The sequence below is a fragment of the Vicugna pacos genome, chromosome 13 (assembly GCF_048564905.1).
Source record: "Vicugna pacos chromosome 13, VicPac4, whole genome shotgun sequence".
NCBI lineage: Eukaryota > Metazoa > Chordata > Mammalia > Artiodactyla > Camelidae > Vicugna > Vicugna pacos.
This window is the reverse complement of record NC_132999.1, coordinates 62,145,348-62,166,473: the sequence shown is the minus strand read 5'-3', so window position 1 is coordinate 62,166,473 and position 21,126 is coordinate 62,145,348. Positions and strand designations below refer to the sequence as shown.

The 21,126-nt window shown below is 47.0% G+C and overlaps 1 non-coding gene across 1 annotated transcript; it reads right to left on the bottom strand.

Moving 5' to 3' along the window:
• Nucleotides 1–9,459: 9,459 nt before the first annotated feature.
• On the bottom strand, nucleotides 9,460–9,566 carry LOC116282991 (U6 spliceosomal RNA). The gene has a single exon (XR_004192538.1). It is a non-coding gene; the product is annotated as a U6 spliceosomal RNA (small nuclear RNA).
• Between the last annotated feature and the right edge of the window lie 11,560 nt (nucleotides 9,567–21,126).

The following is a 21,126-nucleotide window of genomic DNA, read 5'->3' as shown; positions in this document are numbered from 1 at the left end:
TTAGCAGCCACAGCACATTTCACTCCAAACCACTCCCAGCCCAGCCCTAGGTAACCACTAATCTACTTTTTGTTTCTATGGATTTGCCTGTTCTGGACATTTCATGTAAACTGAATCAGACGAAGTGTGGTCTTTTGTGTCTGGCTTATTTCACGAAACATAATGCTTTAAAGTTTCATCCACGCTGTAGCATGTCAGAACTTCATTTCTTTTTATGGTAAATAATATTCCATTGTGTAGATGGACCACATTTTATTTATCCATTCATCAGCTGATGGACATTTGGGTTATTTTCACTTTTGGGCTCTTGTGAATGATGCTTCTGTGAACTATGTCTGCAGGTTTTTGTGTGGACAAACGTTTTTATTCCTCTTGGGTATACACCTAGGCATGGAATCGCTGAGTCATATGGTGACTCTGTTTAATCTTTTGAGGAACTGCCAAACTCTTTTCCAAAGCAACTGCACCATGTTACATTCCCACCAGCAAGGTATGGGCATTCCGATTTCTGCACAGCCTCACCAACAGTTCTTATTGTCGATTACAGCCACCTTAGTGGGTGAGAAGTGGTACCTAACTAGGTTTTTACGAAGGAGGAGGAGGAGAAAAGAGACAAAATCATTTAATAGGCTTTTGCGTTACTTTTACAAGTAACATTAAATGGTAGCTATCACTCCAAGACAACAAATGCAGTAACTCAAAATGCTTGCATGGTATTCTATTGAAAGATAGTCCGATAACGTAACTGACCCCTCCTGGGGGCCGCTGCACTTGCTTTGAGTTTTTGCTGTTACACACAGCCCTGCAGTGGCCAGCCTTACACTTCAGTGTGTATTTGCAATTTGCCCTTGTAAATTTCTCCTGTATGTTAAAACACTGATCTTGCTTTGATGGGTATCTACAAATATCTTTCCAGAAAGATACCACCAATGTGTCCCTCACCTGTAACCTTATCCACAGTACTTTCTATACTAAGTTTAAATATATATATAATAGTCTAAAAATCAGATTTTTTTCAAATATCTTTGTAGCACATCAGCTGTTTAAAAAAAAGTCTATAGTCTTTGTCTATTTTTCCATTGGAGAATTCACCTTTTTTTTTGGTTGATTTGTGAGACTTCTTTATGTAATTTAACATGTGATTTTTTTCTATGTTTGCAGAAAATATGTTTGCTGTCAAACTTTTAACTTTGACTATGGTGTTTTTGCATGCAGAAGTATAATTATGTATTAAAATCTCAGGATGTTTTAAATTATGGTTTCTTGCTCTGGTATAAAACATTCCTCTTTATCCCTACATTATGACAATATTTCCTTATGCTTTCATCAAATGCTTTAATTTTTTTTTAGACATTAACATTTTAACCCATTTAAAATTTATTTTTGAATAAGATATGAGGTAGGGATTTAGCTTTTTTTTTCTTTTTCCCGAAGCATAAGTTCCCAAACTATTTGTTAAATGTTTTAAAGATGATTCAATATGCTATCTTTTGTCACAGACTATATTCCCACATTTACTTGGTCTGTTTCTAAACTTACTATTCTCTGCCACTTGTTATTTTAGTAATTATAGCTTAATAATGGCTTAAAAAAATTTTAGGGCAAACTTCCCCTTAATATCCCTTCTCAAAGAAAAAAAATTTTTTGGCTATTCTCCATACCTTTGTCCCAAACGTATTTTATAATCATTTAGTCAATTAAAAAACAAAATCAAAAAATCCTTATGGGATTTTGAGTTGATTTGTGTTACATTTATAGTTTAATTGGGGGGAAAACTGATTCTGTGTTGGTCCAGTTCTCTGCAGGAAATCGGTGCTCAGAGTAGGTAATTTCATCCAATTTATTTACAAGGTTGTGGGACACCCACTGGGGTGGGGAACTGAGACAAGGTGAGATTTGGGAGACCAGGGGTGCCCTGAGAGAGAGTAGCTGTATCAGGGGCTATGGCCTTTGTTCACTCCTCTCCTGACCTCTGCCTCCTGCTGGGGCCTCCCATTGACCAAACCGAATGGAAGCCAGGGGCCAAGGATCTCCGTGCAGGGTGGAGAAGGGTGGAGAGTGGGCATGAGGGCAAAGGCAAGGTGACCCGCAGAGCGTCCCCACCATGTCAGGTCATTTGCATTCAAAGTCAGGGTGAAGGCCAAAACAAACACACACACACAAAGACTTAGTCATTGTCAGGGAGATTCCACTTCCAGGGACCTCCCCCCCAACTTTGCTAAATCCCCAGTGAGCGATGGGCTGGGGGCCTTTCCTGCGTGAGAGGCTTCTTGTCTCCCTAATCATGTCTACCTTCCGTAGTTAGGGCTGCCAGATTAAGCAAATAAAAATTCAGGACACCCAATTAAGTGTGAACCTCAGATAAACTCTTTGTGGTTGTTTAGTACAAGCATGTCCCTTGCAACCTCTTGTCTGGCAGCCCTCTTTCTCCCAGACCGGGCTCACGAAGGCGGGCATCACCCCCAACCCTAGAACAGACTTCAGCTTCCCTTGGGATCTCAGTGGAACAGAATCACTAACAAAGTTGGAAGCCACTGGCATGGGTCGCATTTATTTAGACCCAGTCGGAAGCCAGGGAGGGAGTATTTTAAATTTATTTTGATGCTGCATTTAAATTTTTCTTTGGTAGTCCAGGGAGACGATGGAGAGGGAGGGAGTGTGGGGGCGGATGTGGTCTCTCAAGGAAGCCCGGAGCCACCTGGGACCTCGCTCTGCTTCTCCCAGCCACGGTGACTTCCCCTCTGCTGAGCCCCTGCCCAGCTCCCTGCAGTGGCCTTTCCTGCACATTTTTTTATCCCAGGGGTCTCTGCAGCTAAGTGAGGGTTCAGAGTGGCCTAGAATTGTCCCAGTTACATTTGTTGGGTTGTTTCAGCAGAAAGTGGGGAGGAGGAGGGAATCCATCACGTGGCTAATTCTGGACACGTGCCTCTCACCTGTGTCTATTAAAGACCCCAACTGTGGATGATTTTGGCTTCCACAGAAGCCCACACAGGAGAAGGCTGGACCAGAGCATCCCTGATATTCCCTCCTCCCCTGTCATCACTGAGTCTGTGAAGGGCTCACTAAGCCAGTGGTTTGGAGCGTGGTGTCTGGTGAGCCTAACTCATTGTCTGAACAGCCTCCTGTGGCCAAGGCGCTATTCTGTCCTCTGGATCCGTGCGCAGGCAGCATATGTCTTCATTGCACAAGGGAACAGAGAAGAGCTTGGGAATGAATGAGAAAAATGCATCGCACCTGGACAAACAGCTCAAAGCAGATGGTCCGTAGAACAAAGATCGGTCATGCTACGTTCGTATAGAAACGCTAACACATTGTTCAGAGAATGATGATGAACTGTTTACCATCTCCCCCGAGCACTGAACTGGAGGAAATTGGTTCAAATCGCAACAGGAAGTTGACATTATAGTAAAAAAAACAAAAAACCCGCCCACAGCAAGGGGTCCTTGACAATAGCGTTGTGTCCCTGGGAGGATGTGTGTGTTCTGGTGCTTGTCCCCTCGGTGATGCCGAGACACCAGCATGTGCATCTTGTGTGGGCTCCAGCCATGATGCTGGGAGGTTCAAATAGACCCAAACCTCTCGGGAATCTGTCTCTGAAGCAGCATCTCAGAGGAACGCTGAGCTGACGGCCGGTCTCTGAGGGTCTGCCTGAGCAAACAGGACTGCAGCTTTCTGCCCACGTGTGGTGTCACTTCTCTCAAAGGCTCCTTTGGCATTTCCCAGGCATGACATCGCTCTCTCTTTAACGAGCTGAAATTATGAAATACCAAGAGAAGGAATTAAATATATGGGACCGGGGGCCGTGAGACATTTAGCTCCGATGACCCGACTTGGGGCGACGACATAAGAAGGCTGATTCACCCAGCCCATCCCTTGTTTGGACAGTGATGGGGCAGCCATGAGGGTTGTTTCTGAAGCAGCTAGGAACGGAATCAATTGCCGTGTGCTGTGATCTCAAAAACATATGTCTTGGGCTGGGAAAAGAGAACTAGGAAGCCGCAAACGATTAGGAAGTGTGTTTTAATCTGGGTTGAGCTTTGGAATGTTTACAGAAATAAACATATATCCTAAAAACAATGTCACACTTAAAAAAAAAAATCCTTTCTATGAGAAACATGAAAATACAAAGCTGCCCAAATTGGACTTTTAGTTTCTCTGAAGCAGGTTTCGGCAGAGCTTTGTGGATGCTCTTGAGGGCTGACATCGGGACACACCTGATGAGTGACCCCAAACAGCCCTAGGGTTCTGATTGTGTCCTTTTTTCTCCTTTTTTTAAAAAATTTATTTTTATTAAAGTATAGTCAGTTTATAATGTTGTGTCAATTTCTGGTGCATAGCATAATATTTCAGTCATACATACATAAATTCCTTTTCTTTTTCATTATAGGCTACTATGAGATATTGAATGTAGTTCCCTGTGCTGTACAGTAGGACCCGGTTGTTTATCTATTTTATATATAGTATTAGTATCTGCAAATCTCCAACCCCCAATCTATCCCTTCCCATCCCCTTTCCCCTCTGGTAAACCAGAAGTTTGTTTTCTATGTCTGTGAGTCTGTCTCTGTTTTGTAAATAAATTCGTTTGTGTCTTTTTTTTAAAGATTTTTTTTTTAGATCTTGTCCTTTTAATCTCACCCATTGTTACTCCAAACACGTAACAGGGGCATGAGGATTTCTTTCGGTATAACTGGGTAACCTGGAAACAAGGAAACGCCAATTCATTGATTAGGGATCTGTTATACACCCACTGCTCTGCCTCCAGCCCCCAGAGTGGGTTAGTGCTTGCTTCCGAGGAATGTGATAAAGCTGGAAGCTAAAACAAATACCTGTGGGAAAAAAAAAAAAAAAGAAAAGAAAAATCAGACCCGGGAGAGTATTCTTGAGTTGCAGGAAAGTTGGGCCGGCCGCAGATGTCGTTGAACTGAAGGCCCGCGGTCTGGGCGCAGTGAGCCGAGGCAGGAGACCATGCGAGTCATCCGGAGCCACCCAGGAAGAGGAGGAGCAGGTCAAAGGAAGAAAGAGTGAGATGTGATGATAACTTGGACCAAGGGATGAAGGTGAGGGAGGAGCTGGAGCCTGGAGCCCTTGACCTTGGGCAAACTAGGGTTGGCTGGGAGGGAAGGAGTGAGGTGAATCTGGGTCATGAATCATAGTTAACGGTGGGGCATCTAGAGGTGTCCTGTGCCAAGCAGTTCTAAAGACAGGACTGGCCAGCTGACCAAGCTGGGAAGAGGGATTTAGGAGCCATCGTCCTGGAGATGCAGAGTCGCAGTCAGGAGAACCGGGGAGCGCACCCCAGGAGCAAAAGTACAAAGCACCTGGACCGCGTACCCCCCCCCCGCCCCGCCTCTAGCTCTTACTTGCTTGTCTGTGCCCCGGAATGTTTTTCATTCTTTTACCTCTCCCTCTTCCGCTTGCATCCCCCTCCAACCCTCTCACGTATTTGAGGGTGTCATTTGGTTCTTTGTGAGACGTTGCCCTTTGGGTAGAGCATATCTTTTTGGTAACTTTTTATTTTGAAATAAACTAAAATTTCCTGAAAAGTTGCAATAGTGCAAGGAACTCCCACACACTCCTTACCTAGATTCACTCATTGGCCACACTTTGCTCTGTAGGCTGTGTCATTCTCACTCTTTCTCTAGCTCTCACCACGCGCGCACACACACACACACACCCCATGTGCATATTTTTCCTGAACCCTCTGAGAACAAGCAGGAGGCACGGTGCCCCACACACTTCAGGGTGTGTTCCTGAATCACAAAGACATCGCCAGACACCACCACAGCATAACGATCCAAATCAGGAAATTACACAGAAACAGAAAGCCTGAATCCAATCCACTTTCCATATTTGAATTCTGTCGCTTGTCCGTATAGTGCCCCGGCTCAAGCCCAGGGTGGCAGCTCCCTCCTCCGCCCCACCTTGTGTACCTGGGCCCCTTATTCCCGTGTAGTCGCACCCCTGCTGCACCTCCTGAAGCCAAGCCTGAGCCTCTCCCGCCGCCCTTAACCCCTGGCTCCATCCGGTGTCTCTTGGTCCACATCCTCCTTTATCGTCTTCCCCCTCCGCGAGCGGTGGTCTCTAGGGGCTGGTGGTCTGGGCTCCGCGGGTGGACTCCTGGGACCATGTGACCTCGGGCAGCTCATCCCCAGCTCGTCCATTTATGGAACAAGGATGATGACAGCACCCATTTCGCTGGGGTTTCTGAGAAACAGATGGGTCCGTTATGGCAATTAAATGAGTCCAAGGATGTGCCGTCCACGGGACGGTGCCTTGCATGTATACTGAGTGCTCAGGAAAAAGAAGTCATTCTCCTCCTCCATCTTCATCACCACCATTCTTGTCACTGTTTAGCAGAGCACCCGGTACGTAGTAGGTACTCAATAAATTGTTGGATGACCGAGTTTAGGCAGAAGTGGTGGGAGGGCAAGGGGGAAAGAGGGGACCTCAAGAGGGCACGAGGAGCTGGATGCCTCGCTCAGCAAGCCCCTTCATTCGGCAGACCCCGCCACTGGAAGATGTGAGGGCACCGATGGTGGAAGAATCGATTAAACAGGAGATGGAATGGGCTTTAACTTGATTTCGTGTGTCTGCAGGTGTTGGGGTGCCGGCCATGTGGCAGGGCCGCTGTGGCAGGGCTGTGTGTCCCAGGGAGCACCCTCTGGATTGGACACAGATCATTAGGGACAGACCCGTGCTTGTCATCATCATCACAGCTCCGTGAGTTGAGCACTTACTAGCTAACAGGCAGGGACGATTATCCCCGCTTTGCAGATAAGGAGTTTGAGGCTGAGAGAGACAGACAGGTGATGGGTGGGAGGCCTGGGATTCAGCCAAGGGTCTGAGAAGGGACAGGCAGAGTCTGCAGAGGGGAGGGGAAGTGAGAAGCATCGTCCCCTAAAACTGGAAGCAAGGAGACAGTTTGTTGGGATTATTGGCGCGTGACTGGGAGTCCGCGATGCGGGTTCATTCCCCCCATCCTATTCGGGTTTTCTGAGAAGGGTGGAGAGAGGTACTGGGGGGTTTTGCTGGAAGAAAGTGAGAGGCGACTAGAAGGACTGACCTAGTGGGACGCCAGGCTCTGTGTCTCCCAAGAGCTTCCTGTGACCTGGGAGCAGGAGGAGGGGGCCCCGGGAGGGGCTCGGTGGATAGCAGGGGTCCCCGACGCTGGCGGGGGCGGTGGGGCCACAGGGGGGCGGTGGAGCCCGGGCTTCGGCGTCAGGAGAGGGTCCGGGTGCCCGGGACAGCCTCCCCCGCGCTGAGTCAGTGCCCCGTGTTGATTCAGGAGGGAGTTCATGCCCTCGGTAAACTAGGAGTGGTCGTGACCGAGGCGGGACGGGGGAGGGAGGGAGGGACGGGAGGCCCAAGGCCAGAACCTTTGGACGTGTCCACCTGCAGGGAGCAGGGAGGAGCGAGGCAGACAAGTGAAAGCACAGGAAAGGAGTGGCCGGAGAGACAGGAGGATAGCCAGAGCCCGAGGGGAGGGTCAGCCCCAAGGGTGGCCCCCGGAGAGTCACCTAGTGGGAGTGGGACGTGATGGGCATGTCAGGTGGCCAAGAGGACTCCGAGTGTTTTGGCCACCGGTCTGATTTCAAAGGATGAAGGACTGACCTGAGTGAGGACGTGGTTGGCACCAGTTAACACGTAAAACACGGAAAGGCAAACTGTGTCCGAATCACACCAGATTTTTCTCTCTGCACCCACTGCCCCTGCCTGCCAGTCACCAGCCCTAACCTCTCACTGGCGGACAGAGAAGGGGAGGCGATGGGGCTGCCCCCGCCCCAGGTCTGACTTCATGGGGTGTCGCTGGATCCCGCGGAACCGTCCCGCCTGGAAGTTACGTGCTGGGTAATGGTGATTGTCACCAGGGCGGGAGAGGGGCTCCTCATGTGGGCTTCTGAGCACTGACAGTTGACACTGATCTGATGCTCTGATTCCTTGAGGTGAGGAGGAGCCCAGACCACGACATCTTCTTCCCTTGGCATTTGTTTGTTTTGATCCCGACCTGGCAGAGGCGGAGGCTTGGCGAAGGGCAGACTTTTCCTTCGAGAACCCCTTTTGCATTTTGAGAGGTCTGAGCTTCAACACCCACCAGAAACGGGGGGCTAAAAAGCTTTTTTATTTCAGACCCATAGAGGGAGATTAATTGGATTGTCTCATGGCGAGGGAGCGCAGCTCACCCCAGGTCACAGAGAGCAGAAAGCTTCTTTGTCCCTGGGGAGCCACAGGGCTTTGGGGAGGAAACTGGGAGCGCAGAGGGGGCCCCCTGCACATAGTGCCTCTGTAGGAAAGGATAAGGCTGCGCCTGACCTTGAGAGGGGCTGGAGGGTGTGTGGGGCCAAGTCCTTGGAGCTGGGATCTGCAGGGCCTGGAGGACTACAGCGATGCGCAGCCAGAGGAATTGGGGAGAAGGGAGCCGCGGACCAAAGACGGGCCCCTTCTCTTTGTCTCAGATTCTTGAACCAGCACTTGGAGGAGCAAAAGTGCCCGATAGTGACTGAGATTGCTGTCTGCCTTGCCGTGTAGAACGTGACGGGGCAGTTTTTTGTTTTGTTTTGTTTTTTTACGAATTTCACTCCTGCCCTGCGCCAGAGCAGCGGAGAGCAGTCAACACACATGTCCCGAATTTTGGCTAGTTTCTACTCAAGATGTTCAAATCACTTTCCTAACATTTGAAACGCTTCATGCATTTCTTTTCTTTTATTATGAAAAATTACGAAGGCACACAAGAATTGACTAGTGACATACCCAACTTCAAAAGTTACCAGCTCCTGGCAATCTTGTTTCAAATGTACACCCCCTTTACTTTCTCCTCCTCTGTTACCATTTTCCATACATAAACTTTTTAATGAAGTCTAATATTAAAGAAGAGTGCATCTACAGCTTGATGAACTTCTGCATCCTCTTGTATTATTACTTTGCGTTTTTTTTTTTTTTTTACTTTTTTTATGGAAGAAGTATAGTCAGTTTACAATATGCCAATTGCTGGTGTACAGCCTGTTTCAGTCATACATACACATATACATATTCTTTTTCACTGTAGGTTACTACAAGATATTGTATACAGCTCCCTGTGCTGTATAGTAGAAATTTTTCGCGTATCTATTTTATATATAGTAGTTAGTATCTGCAAATCTTGAACCCCCAATTTATCCCTTCCCACCTCCTTTCCCACCTGGTAACCATAAATTTGTTTTCTATGTCTGTTAGTCTGTTTCTGTTTTGTAAATAAGTTCATTTCTGCTTTTTTTTTTTTAGATCCCACATATGAGTGATATCATATGGTATTTTTCTTTCTCTTTCTGGCTTACTTCACTTAGAATGATGATCTCCAGGTCCATCCGTGTTGCTGCAAATGGCATTATTTTATTCTTTTTTATGGTTGAGTAGTGTTCCATTGTGGGTATGTGTGTGTATATATACCACTTCCTTATCCAGTCATTGGTTGATGGACATTTTAAAAACATGGAATGCTTCATGAATTTGTGTGCCATCCTTGCCCAGGGGCCATGCCAGTCTTCTCTGTATCATCCCAATTTTAGTATATGTGCTGCCAAAGTGAGCACTTATTTGTTTTTTACGGAAGTAGATTTGATTTACAATGTTGTGTTAGTTTCTAGTTACAGCATAGTGATTCAGTTATACATAAATGTTATTTTTCATATTCTTTTTCTTTACAGGTTTTTACAAGCTATTGAATATAATTCCCTGTGTTCTACAGTAAGATCTTGTTGTTTACCTATTTTGTACATAGTAGTTTGTATCTGCTAATCCCAAACTCCTAATTTATCCCTTCCCTCTCCTTTCCCCTTTGGTATGCGTAAGTTTGTTTTCTATGTCTGTGAGTCTGTTTCTGTTTTGTAAATAAGTTCATTTGTGTCTTTTTTTTTTTTAGATTCCACATATAAAAGTGATATCATACGGTATTTTTCTTACTCTTTCTAGCTTACTTCACTTTGTATGATGATCTCCAGGTCCATCCATGTTGCTGCAAATGGCATTATTTCATCCCTCTTGAATCATTTTGAAGAAAATTGGTCATATTATTTCATCTACCTATTTCATCCTCACATTTTTTTTTATTGTGGCAAAAAGCACATACCTTTATGTTTACCATCTTAATCATTTTTAGGTCTACAGTACAGTAGCATTAAGTGTATTTACATCTTGCAACAGACCTCAGAGAACTTTTTCACCTTGCAAGACTGAAACTCTATTTCAAACTATTTTTAACGAGAGTCACTAGAGAGCCAAACTGTCTAACCTGTCTGAAAAAATGATGTGTGCGTTCTTCTTATGTCACCGTACATGCCACAGAAGGCGGGGAAGGGACACACGGGTCATGATTGTATACCTGACGCCAGGAAGGCTCTGTAAACAGGAGGCAGGCCGCGTGTCCTGCCCTGCGGGCACGCTCCTCGGATGCTCAGTGATTACAGGGTGGACGGCACGTATGAATGAGATGAGGTCATGGCCCTGCAGCCTGGTGATCGTCACCCTGGCTCACGTGGAGTGACTTGTCACTGGGTCTCAAGGCAGTCAGTGACCCGCTGTGGTCTGCAAAGAATGGAGAAAAGGGCGGTTTAATGTTTAATGTGTCTCTAAAGGAAGCAGAGAAGAGCTTGGAGCTTTTGCTGGTTTTCCAATTGACCTGAAGGGTCTTTGACTCCCCCAGACCCCGTCCATCCGGGCTTAGCTGTGGGAACGACCACAGCCAGGGAGACTGCAATCCCTCAACCCGATTCTATTGGTAGCATTTACATTCTCTATCCTCTCTTGCAAGAATATTTTTTTGACATTTGCCTCCTGGCAGAGCCGGGGCCCGGGAGTGGGAGTTGCGGGGAGGTGGACTTGGCTGAAAGCGAGGAAGAATGCTCTTAGTCACCGCCATCCAAAAACGGACCGGCCTGACTCAGAAGACAGCATGTCCCCAGCCTGGACGAGGTCCCGGAGAGGTCCCTTCAGGGGAGCGCTCCCTTTGCTGTGATAGCCTTTGCAGAAATCAGTGACCACCACCCACTTTTGAGCACCCACTCTGTGCCCGGCACCGTTCTCAGCCCTGGCGAGGGGACGCACTCATGGCATCATCCAGCTGCTCCAGGAGACAGCGCCGGCATCGCCTGTTGTTCCCTCCGTCGTGCAGACGGGGACACGGAGGCACACAGAGGCTCCGGGACCTGCCCTAGCTGATGCAGCTGTCAAGCGAGGGAGGCTTGTAACTGTGTCCCCGTGACCGTGTCGAGGGGAGGGTCCCACGCCCCAGCTGTTGTGTGCTTAAAGTCACTGAAAAGGCAGCCAACTCAGCAGGAAATGTCTGGTTAGGAGTCAGGAGGGCTGTTGCTTCCAGACTCCACAAGGCACGGGGCCTGGGATCACTCAGGACAGGGGACAAGTGACACGCAGACCCCAGGGCCCGGGGCTCCCAGGCCCCACGTCCAGTTAGCAATGCCCTCCTTGACCCCCGGTCTGTGAACTGGCTTCTTGCCCTGCTCCTTCAAGTGCATCCTCCAGCGTCAGGAATCCATCCCAGACTTCTCCCCCCGCCCCCTCCCACCCCGGGGGCTGAGTCCTCGCCTGGGTCATCTGCCCGGGACACAGTTTTTCTGATAATGCCTCTGGGGAAGCCTTGGAGTCTGGGCATGAAGCCTGGGTCACCCACCCCCAGGGAGAAGTTGCTTACACGTCTAATCCACATTTTCCGAGCATGGGAATAAGATGCCAGTTTTAGAAGATCACAGGTTGCTAACTCGGGAAGTGGCCGAGCATGTGGCAGCCTCTGTGGACAGCGGTCGCCTCCACCTTTTCCTCCAAGGACTGAGGGTGCTGTCCTGAGCGCAGCCTTTGGCGCTCGGCCCCCAAGGAGTCTTCTCCAAAACTGCACATGTCCCCCAAGTCCCAGGAAGAATGGCCTTCGGTATGAGTTTGCCCTGCGGGGGGAGTCGGGCAACGGGCTGCTGCACCGGCTTGAGCCAAGCAGTTCCTCTGAACAATTCTCTGACTCAGAAAACCCGGTCGCTCTGAGCTCCAGGACTTGCTGTTTGTAAAATGAGAAATCACTAGAACATCCTAAAACTCCTTCTAACTGAAGTGAAGTGTTCTGGTTCATGACCAAGGTGGGGAGGAAAATGCGCATGTGATAAATGAAAATCCTTTCTGCGGCGGACCAAGATTGGACAGAAGGTTAGCCCCAAGCTACTGAAAGTGTGCCATGCACCTGCCGGTTTCCTGCGGCTTTTCTTTCCCCAAGTGGGATGTTTCCTAAGACCCTGACCAGGGGTTCCAATCAGGTGAATTGATCTAGAGGCTGTAACTTTACACCATGCAGGCTGCCCCCCCGGGGGCCTGGCAATCTTAGGTGTTTATGAGACAATTAGCTACAAGCAAATACTTCTCACACGTTATCCATGGTTGTGTTTCCTTGAAGGAGTATAAAATGGGTTAAAATAAGGTCTCTGATTTTGCACTTGGGAAAACTGATGTGCAGGAAGGTTGGGTCATTTTTCCAGAATGTGACAAGAGGGAGAGAAACTTTTTGGCAAGCGCTGGGATCTCCACCCATCACATCTTTGAAGAGAAGAGCGTTGCTGCCTGCTGTGCCTCAATTATCTGCCCCCCAATTACTGCACCTGCTGTGCAATTAGAACAGATTCCTGAGCGCTGCCGTTGAACCTCTGTCTTCTCTCTGCCTTTCAAGGCCCTTGGACCTGCAGGCAGACCTTCACTCGGGGCACAGAAGGAAATTCCTCCGGTGTTAATTTCGCCGTCTTAGGAAATGGCTTGGACCAGGAGACTTAACAGTGTGTGTGTTTTTAACTGTTTTAAGCATCTGCTGTTATGACACAATCTTTAAAGCCTTTTGTTAATTTTTCTGGTGACTCTCTCCCCCTTACATTCCTTCCCCACATGTCTGGCCCTTTTCCTGAACCAGCCTGACAATCTGAAACAATAAGACTTCTGAAATCCCAACTGTTCTTCTATCCCCAAAGACGATTTTGTTCAGTGGGGCCCTGTGAGCTGCTTTCAGAACATCGGCCTCTGGTGGGTAACCAGACAAAGAGCTGCAGCCCCGCTTACAATGAAACACAATTCATCAGGTTGGAAGGAAGGACACCAGATAGAAACATCAGTGTCTGGATTTCATTAAAACCCTCTCCCACGATACAAATCAAATGCAGCCTTGGGGGAGGGTGTAGCTCAGTGGTGGAGGGCATGTTCAGCTGTGCCTGAGGTCCTAGGTTCAATCCTTGATACCGCCACTAAAAATGATATGTAAATAAATGAACCTAATTTCCTCCCCCTCCAAAAAATAAAGATAAACAGATCACTGCAGCTTTGAGTGTAGGAAATACTTACCACGCTAGAGAAATCTCACAAGCAAACACTGCTGGACCCATGTTTGCTAACTTCCCATCCCAAGTTTTTTTTCCAATCAAAGAATAGTTGATTTACAATGTTATGTTAGTTTGTTTTAAAACTTACTGACATATTTAATGAGGTGATAATACTGTTGCTTAGACTACGTCCCACTTGAGGGAAAAGTAAAATAATTTTAGGGGATTTCAGATTTGAGTCTCTCAGGGGTGGAAAACTGCCCGTCACAGATCTGGGTAGAGGAAAAGGACTTGGATGCCAGCTGTGGGTCGGGCTCCCTACACGGGCTGGGACGGGCTGCGAAGCCCAGGAAAGCTTTTCCTTGGATGTGGCAGGATTGAAGGGCTCCGAAGTTCTCCTTTGGGGGGAATTTTACAGCATGCAGGACAGGGAGCTTCTGCTGCATGTGTATTTTCTTTTCTGGATGGCCTTGGATTTATGTGATGATCTGGAAGGGAAGACCTCAGACACCAATCTGGAATATGCTTACATCTTTTCTAAGCCTATTTCCGTGGTCTTCTGGAGAATGATAACTATGTATGCTCCAGTGTTACGAACCTCACATGGTTCTCCGTCAGTAGCCTGTGGTGGGCCCCAGGGTCAAGACGATGTTAGCTAATTTAGGATATGATGCTAAATTAAGCCTCATGTTTTTAATCCATTTCCCAATAATAAAAAAAAAATTTTTAAGAGCAAAAATCATGGGACACTGTCACAGAGAGGGTTCCAGGAGTTTTACGTCCTCCTGACTGATACATGGCCCTGCTTACTCCGCCCTGCCCAATAGCACAAGGGGTGTCTCCTACCCTCTCCTTTCATCATCCATTGAGCCCAGGATCTGAGACGCTGCACGATATCTCATACAGTAAACTGGGTTGGTGGAACAGCACATCAAACATTGATCCCCCTCTTATTTTACATTGCCAATAATTATTTTAAAATTTTTGTCACCAGGAAACTAGAGGATTCTGTATCTCCCACTCTGGGTTTTCAGAGCAGAAAATGAGCCTTATCATGAACTTGGAATCAGAAGATGCTTTTAGAGCTAGAAAAGATCTTGAAGGTTGTGTTGCCTAATCTCTTTTCACAGGTGAGGAAGTCAGGCTTGGAGCAGGTGACGTTGGGCTCAGGCTGTGGTGGCCGAGCCCACGGGCCTCGGGATGAGAAGGAGCTTGCCTTCTGATTTGCAACATGCAAAATGCACACAGCTCTAAGATACAGGAACCTGAATGCATCAGCCTGGCCAGCCTCTCTAGCGGAGGTGAGATGACACACATGGGAGGGAGGGAGGGTACCAGATCAGGATGCTACAGCACGTGTGGGGCCCCAGCACAAAATGACCGTGCAGTACTCCTTGTTCCAAAAAGCAAGAAGGAAGCTTTGTCTTTATCCCATGGTCTCTCTCTCTCAACCTATCATAGTGTTTTCTATTTGCTATTTAATGAGGTACTTCCTAGGGCAGGGGGATTGGTGCAAACCTCTCTGGGAGTGCAGACCACCCTCCTTCCACCATGTTCCTGGGACTCCTGCCTTGTGACTCTGTGTGGCGGTGAGCACCCCCAGTCCTGACTCTTGCTTGGGGCCAGGCCCTCCTTGGGGCAGAGAGGGGGATCTGGGTCCCCCAGGACACCGAGGAACTGGGGAATAGACAGCCAAGGACCCACTGGAAGTAGGCAATACACAGTCATGCATGTGGCTCCAAGCCCCTAGCACACGCTCCATCACCCCTGGTGAACTTCACATTCAAACCACAAGGTCAGTGATAAAATGAGTAAGTTCGAGACTGAGATCGCAGAGCATGAAACCCTACGCGTGGGTCTCCTCTGAATGCTGTGTGTCTGCACCATCACGTGCCCAGGAAGCAGAGTCTGGCCAGTGGTGAGCAGGCTGGGACCTCTGTAATGGCCTGGAGTTACAGATGCCCAGGTCATGCAGGGAAGCAAGCTTGAGTCTTTCTTACTTTCAGCCTTTACCTACAACCTTTCCTGGGAGGCCAGCAGGGTGGGGCTCTGGTTCCTGATGATAGAAGATTTGAGGGTGGACTTTATCTCAGCTGGTGTCTGAAAGAATTCTCAGGTTAGAGGGTGAATGGCCTCAAAAAACAAAAAATAGACTTACCATACAATCCAGCAATCCCACTTCTGGGCATATATCCAGAGGAAACTCTAATTCAAAAAGATACACGCACCCCAGTGTTCATAGCAGCACTATATACAATAGCCAAGACATTAAGCAACCTAACTGTCCATCAACAGATGACTGGATAAAGAAGCTGTGGTATATTTATACAATGAAATACTATTCAGCCATAAAAAATAATAAAATAACCCCATTTATGGCAACATGGATGGACCTGGAGATCATCATTCTACATGAAGTAAGCCAGAAAGAGAAAGAAAAATACCATATGATATCACTCATATGTGGAATCTAAAAAAAAATGACATAAATGAACTTATTTATAAAACAGAGACAGACTCAAAGGCATAACAAACTCGTGGTTATCAGTAGGGGGAAAGGAGTGGGAAGGGATAATTGGGAGTTCGAGATTTGCAGATACTAACTACTGTATATAAAATAGATAAACAAGAAGTTTCTACTGTACAGCACAGGGAACTATATTCAATATCTTGTAGTAACCTATAATGAAAAAGAATATGAAAAGGAATATATGTATATAGGTGTATGACTGAAACATTATGCTGTACACCAGAAATTGACATAATATTGTAAACTGACTATACTTCAATAAAAAAAAAAATGAAACTTTCTAACACTGCCTCCTTCCGGGCTTCTCATCGCAAACTGATGCTCGTTTGGTGAGCATCTCAGGGATTCTTCAGAGTCTGTGCTGCACCCCGTTGCCTTTGGTTGGTGTGAGGCTCCTCTTGGCAAACTTCGGGAAGCTGAGGTCTCTCTCTTTCAGGTGATTTACAAATATGAGTTTGTAAATAACGCCTGGGGGCAGTCCACAGCTCGGCATCGCTTTGGGCTATTGGCCTGGGAACAGGGACCACGACTGGCTGGCAGTGGGGATCCTGTTTTAAGAGGAGGCAGAGAGGGCTGTGGGTTAGAGGGGGCCTCTGAAAACCTCCGCCTGGCGCGGCAGGCTGGTGACTGGTCCTGTCTCACGGCTCATGAGTCCCCTGGCTGGGCGCCAGGAGGTGGGTGGAAGGGACAGGTTGCTCCCCTCTGGAACATCCTAAAACCCCTGCAAAGCATGTGCTTTGTGTTCAGGGACAGTTGCCAAATTATCGCTCTGGAAATAATTTTCCGGGTCTTTCTACTAGAAAAAAAGCTTTAATTTGGAGAATAGGGGAGGGAGGAAGCAGAAAGACCAGGAAGGAATCATCACGTGAGAATAAAGCTCCAAGGTCTCGGAAAATCAGAGAGGAACGTTGCCACGGGAAGCGCGTGACAGGACAGAGCCCCCCACCCCCCACCCCGTTCCTGCAAAGGAATATTCATCGGCACCCGGTCTGGCACATCTGGGCGGCTGAGCGCTCCCACGTGTGCCCCGCGGACCCGCCGGTCTTGGCAGCGCGCGCTTTCCGCCAGCCTGTCCTCGCTAGCCCTGCTCGGGCTCGGCCATCGATCTGTCGAAAGCGGGCGGGGGGGGGGGGGGGGGGACGACGACGACTCTGAGTCATCCTCCTCCCTCTCAACCCCGACGTGTTTCTGGGAATGTGCCGAGGGCTCCGCGACGTGACATTCCTGAGCTGCGAGGAGCCAGGCAACTCCCACTTCCTTTCTCGTCACGTTGCATCATCTTTCCCAACAGGACCGAACAGATTTACCCGAAGCTTACGTGCCTCCAGGGGCTCGAGGAGGGCGTCCTTGTCCGAGCCCCGCCCCTCTCTGTAGCCGGGAGTCCTGCCCCGGGGGGCGGGGGCGGGGGCGGGTGTCACTGGCGACGGCTCTCTTGCCTTTGCACGGATAAGAAACAGACCTTAGGTACGTTCCCTGCTCACTTCGTAATCAGGAGAAAACAGTAACATGACAGCCAAGGCACCACCACGTGCGTCACAACACGAGTACTCGGCAGCGATGGCACCTTGGTTCGCGTGAGGGGGATCATGGCTTTTTACAAATTCTATGTTCTTGTCATCTCAGAACAAGGTACATGATCTCTGTGAACCTTTGGCCCGTGGGTCAACTTTTGTACATCGAAATCCCAGAGGAATGTTGCTTATTAAGGGTGTGGTTAACAGACAGACGTGGCGGGGGCTGTGGAGGAGGCTGGGGCAGGGACGGTGGATGCAGAGTGACAAGAAGGATATGGGATTCCAGAAGGGCACAGTGTCGCGGTGGAGAATGGAGGGCAGGGGAGGGGGACGCCAGGCGTGGGGCTCAGGGGAGAGGGGGCCCCACGCCGTGGGGGAGGGTTGGGGAGACCAGATGCAGGAGGGGTGTTTGAGCCGGGCTGGGAGACTGCTGGGATTCTGGGAAGAGGTACTCATGCAGGGGGTGGGACCATCACAAAGAGGGTGAGACAGTGCAGGGAAGGCTTGGGCTGCCCTTGACCAACAGCAAAGACCAGAGAACATGAAACACGATGACAGCGGTGAGGGGTCTCAGCGCAGCTTGTGCTTTTGAGGCGCTAAGCACTTACTGTCTCCTTTACCATCAGAACCATGGCCCTAAGTGGCAGGTCTGCTATCACTCCATCTTACAGATGAAGAAACTGAGGCTCAGAGAAGGGAGGAAACTGCTCATGGGTCACACAGTGTGTAAGCAGCAGGGCCAGGATTTCAACTGAAGTCGGTCTGACTCCAGCCACGCCCTGTAGAGTGGAATAACAGAACTGCTTGGAACCCAGTTAACTGTGTGAGCAGGAGGGGGTGTTCCGGTGGGTTTCTGCCTGGGCGCCTCTGAGGACAGATGACTGTGGGTAAGACGGGGCAGGCAGGTGGGGAGGAGGAACTTGTAAGTAGGTTGGCTGGGGCTGAAAGGAAACCTGACACCAGCAAAATACCATGGGTGGTATTAACAGCCTGAGACTGGAGCTGTGGGCCCAGGGTTCCTGTAAATGGTGGGGCTAGAAGCGTGGACTTGGTACCAAGGGACGGTGTTTGTATATATCACCGGGATAGAAAAGCAAAGTGTGAACAGGATTAGAGGAGCACGGTCTGTCATGTGCGGGTCCTGAGCTCATGCTTGCCGGGCATCCTTCTGACAGACGACCTGTGACACGCTGCTATTGCCACCTTCAGCTATAGGTGAGTAAACAGAATCCTGGAGATACTAAGTAATGATCTGAGGCCACACTGCTGGTAACAGTAAACCTGGGACTTGAGCCGAAGTCTGACTCCCAAGGGCATCCATGTGGACACATAAGGGACAGAGTCACCTAACGCGTTGTAAACAGCACTGGGATGCTAGGCACCTCACATTTCCTTTATTTGCCCATCTGCATCTGTCTCTACTTAATATGCACTATTTTTGTTAATAGGAGAAAGAAAGAGTTTAATAAAAGCAAAAAGGTGGATGTGTAAGTTGGTAAACTTTCTGGAAGACCACTTTCCAAATTCCATCAAAAGCTGAAAATTTGGCATGTTCATCGACCCAACAATTCTATTTTTAGAAAATAAACAGGCAGACCTGTGTGTATAAAGCAATAGATTAGAGAAAACCTGGAAAAACCTTAAATGTCCAATAGTAAGGGATGGAGATAAATTTTGGCTCAGCCATACAGTTGAATTTAATAGTAGGTAGAATCCAAAATGATCACCAAGATCCAGCAAACCCACTCCTGCGCCTGTATCCAGAGGAAACTCTAATTCAAAAAGATACATGTACCCAAAGTTTACAGCAGCACTATTTACAATAGCCAAGACACAGAAACAACCTAAATGTCCGTGGACAGATGGCTCGACGAAGAAGCTGTGGTATATTTATACAATGAAATACTACTCAGCCATAAAAAATAATAAAATATTGCCATCTGCAGCAACATGGATGGACCTGGAGAATGTCATTCTAAGTGAAGTAAGCCAGAAAGAGAAAGAAAAATACCATATGATATCATGCATATGTGGAATCTAAGAAAAGAAAAAAGAAGACCAACCCTAATGAACTTATCTACAAAACAGAAACAGACTCACAGACATAGTAAACAAACTTATGGTTACTGAGGGGGAAACAGGGTGGGAAGGGATAAATTGGGAGTTAGAGATCTGCAAATATTAACCAGTATATATAAAATAGATAAACAACAAGTTTCTTCTGTATAACACAGAGAACTATATTCAATATCTTATAGTAACTTATAATGAGAGAGAATATGAAAACGAATATATGTATGCATATGTGTGACTGAAACATTATAATGTACACCAGAAATTGACACATTGTAACTGACAACACTTCAAAAAAAAAAAGATCGCATAGACTGACGTGGGTATGTACAGACTGTTCATGATTTATTAACACAAGGAAAATACATTGTAAAACATTATCTACCAACTGCTCTTATTTTGGCTAAAAAATGCATTCATATGAACACATTCATTAAACAATTCAAGTTTTTAGAAAAGTAGCACTGCAAGTAATTATTTAGTTTAATTGTGATAAATGTTCATCGGAAGAGCCTGCACTGAGTGTGTGTGAAGGGGCAGAAAGCCAGCCAGGTTAGCCGGGGGCATTTGAAGGGTGTATGAGCTGGAAGGATATCTGTCAAAATGCTTTTGACTTTAAATTTCCTTTTTAATTATCTACATTTTCTAGTTTTTTCCCTACAGTAAAAAATGGATTACTTAGAATAAATACTATTCCATAAATGGAAATGTTTAATTTTAAAATAATTTTTTAAATGGAATGGAAAGAGACAGAGGTAGAAATAAGAAAAGGTGAAGGATGTGTGAGTTCAAGGACTCATGAAGGAGAGACTTTCCAGAAGGTAGTCAGTATCAGCTGCCTCTGAAAGATTCAATGGGAGGAAGACCAAGATGAGGAAAGGTGGGAGCCATTAAAATGATTATAAATCAATAAAAAATGTTAAAAAAAAAAAAAAAGAAAGGTGGGAGCCAAGAATGACCTCACGTATCTTACAGAAAACGTTTGTTTATTTATCTATCTTTTAATTTGGAGTATAGTTGATTTACAATTTCTGATGTACACCATAGTGATTCAGTTACACATATAGGTATATTCTTTTTCATATTGTTTTTCATTATAGGCTATTACAACCTATTGAATATAGTTCCCTGTGCTATACAGTAGGACCTTGTTGCTTATCTATTATATATAGTAGTGTATCTATATTAATCCCAAACTCCTAATTTATCCCTCCACCCGCCTTTCCCCTTTGGGAACCATAAGTTTGTTTTCTATGTCTGTGAGTCTGTTTCTGTTTTGTAAATAAGTTCATTTGTCTCATTTTTTTAGATTTCACATGTGAGTGATATCATATGCTATTTGTGTTTCTCTGTCTGACTTACTTGCTTAGTATGATGATCTCCAGGTCCATCCATGTTGTGCAAATGGCATTATTTCATTGTTTTTTATGTTTGAGTAGTAATCCATATATATATATATATATATACACACACACCAGAACTTCTTTATCCAGTCATCTGTCAATGGACATTTAGGTTGCTTGCAAGTCTTGGCTATTGTAAATAGTGCTGCTGTGAACATTAGGGTGCATGTATCTTTTCGAATTGGACTTTTCTCTGGATATACGCCCAGGAGTGGGATTGCTGGATCATAGGGTAAGTCTACTTTTAGTTTTTAAAGGAATCTCCATACTGTTTT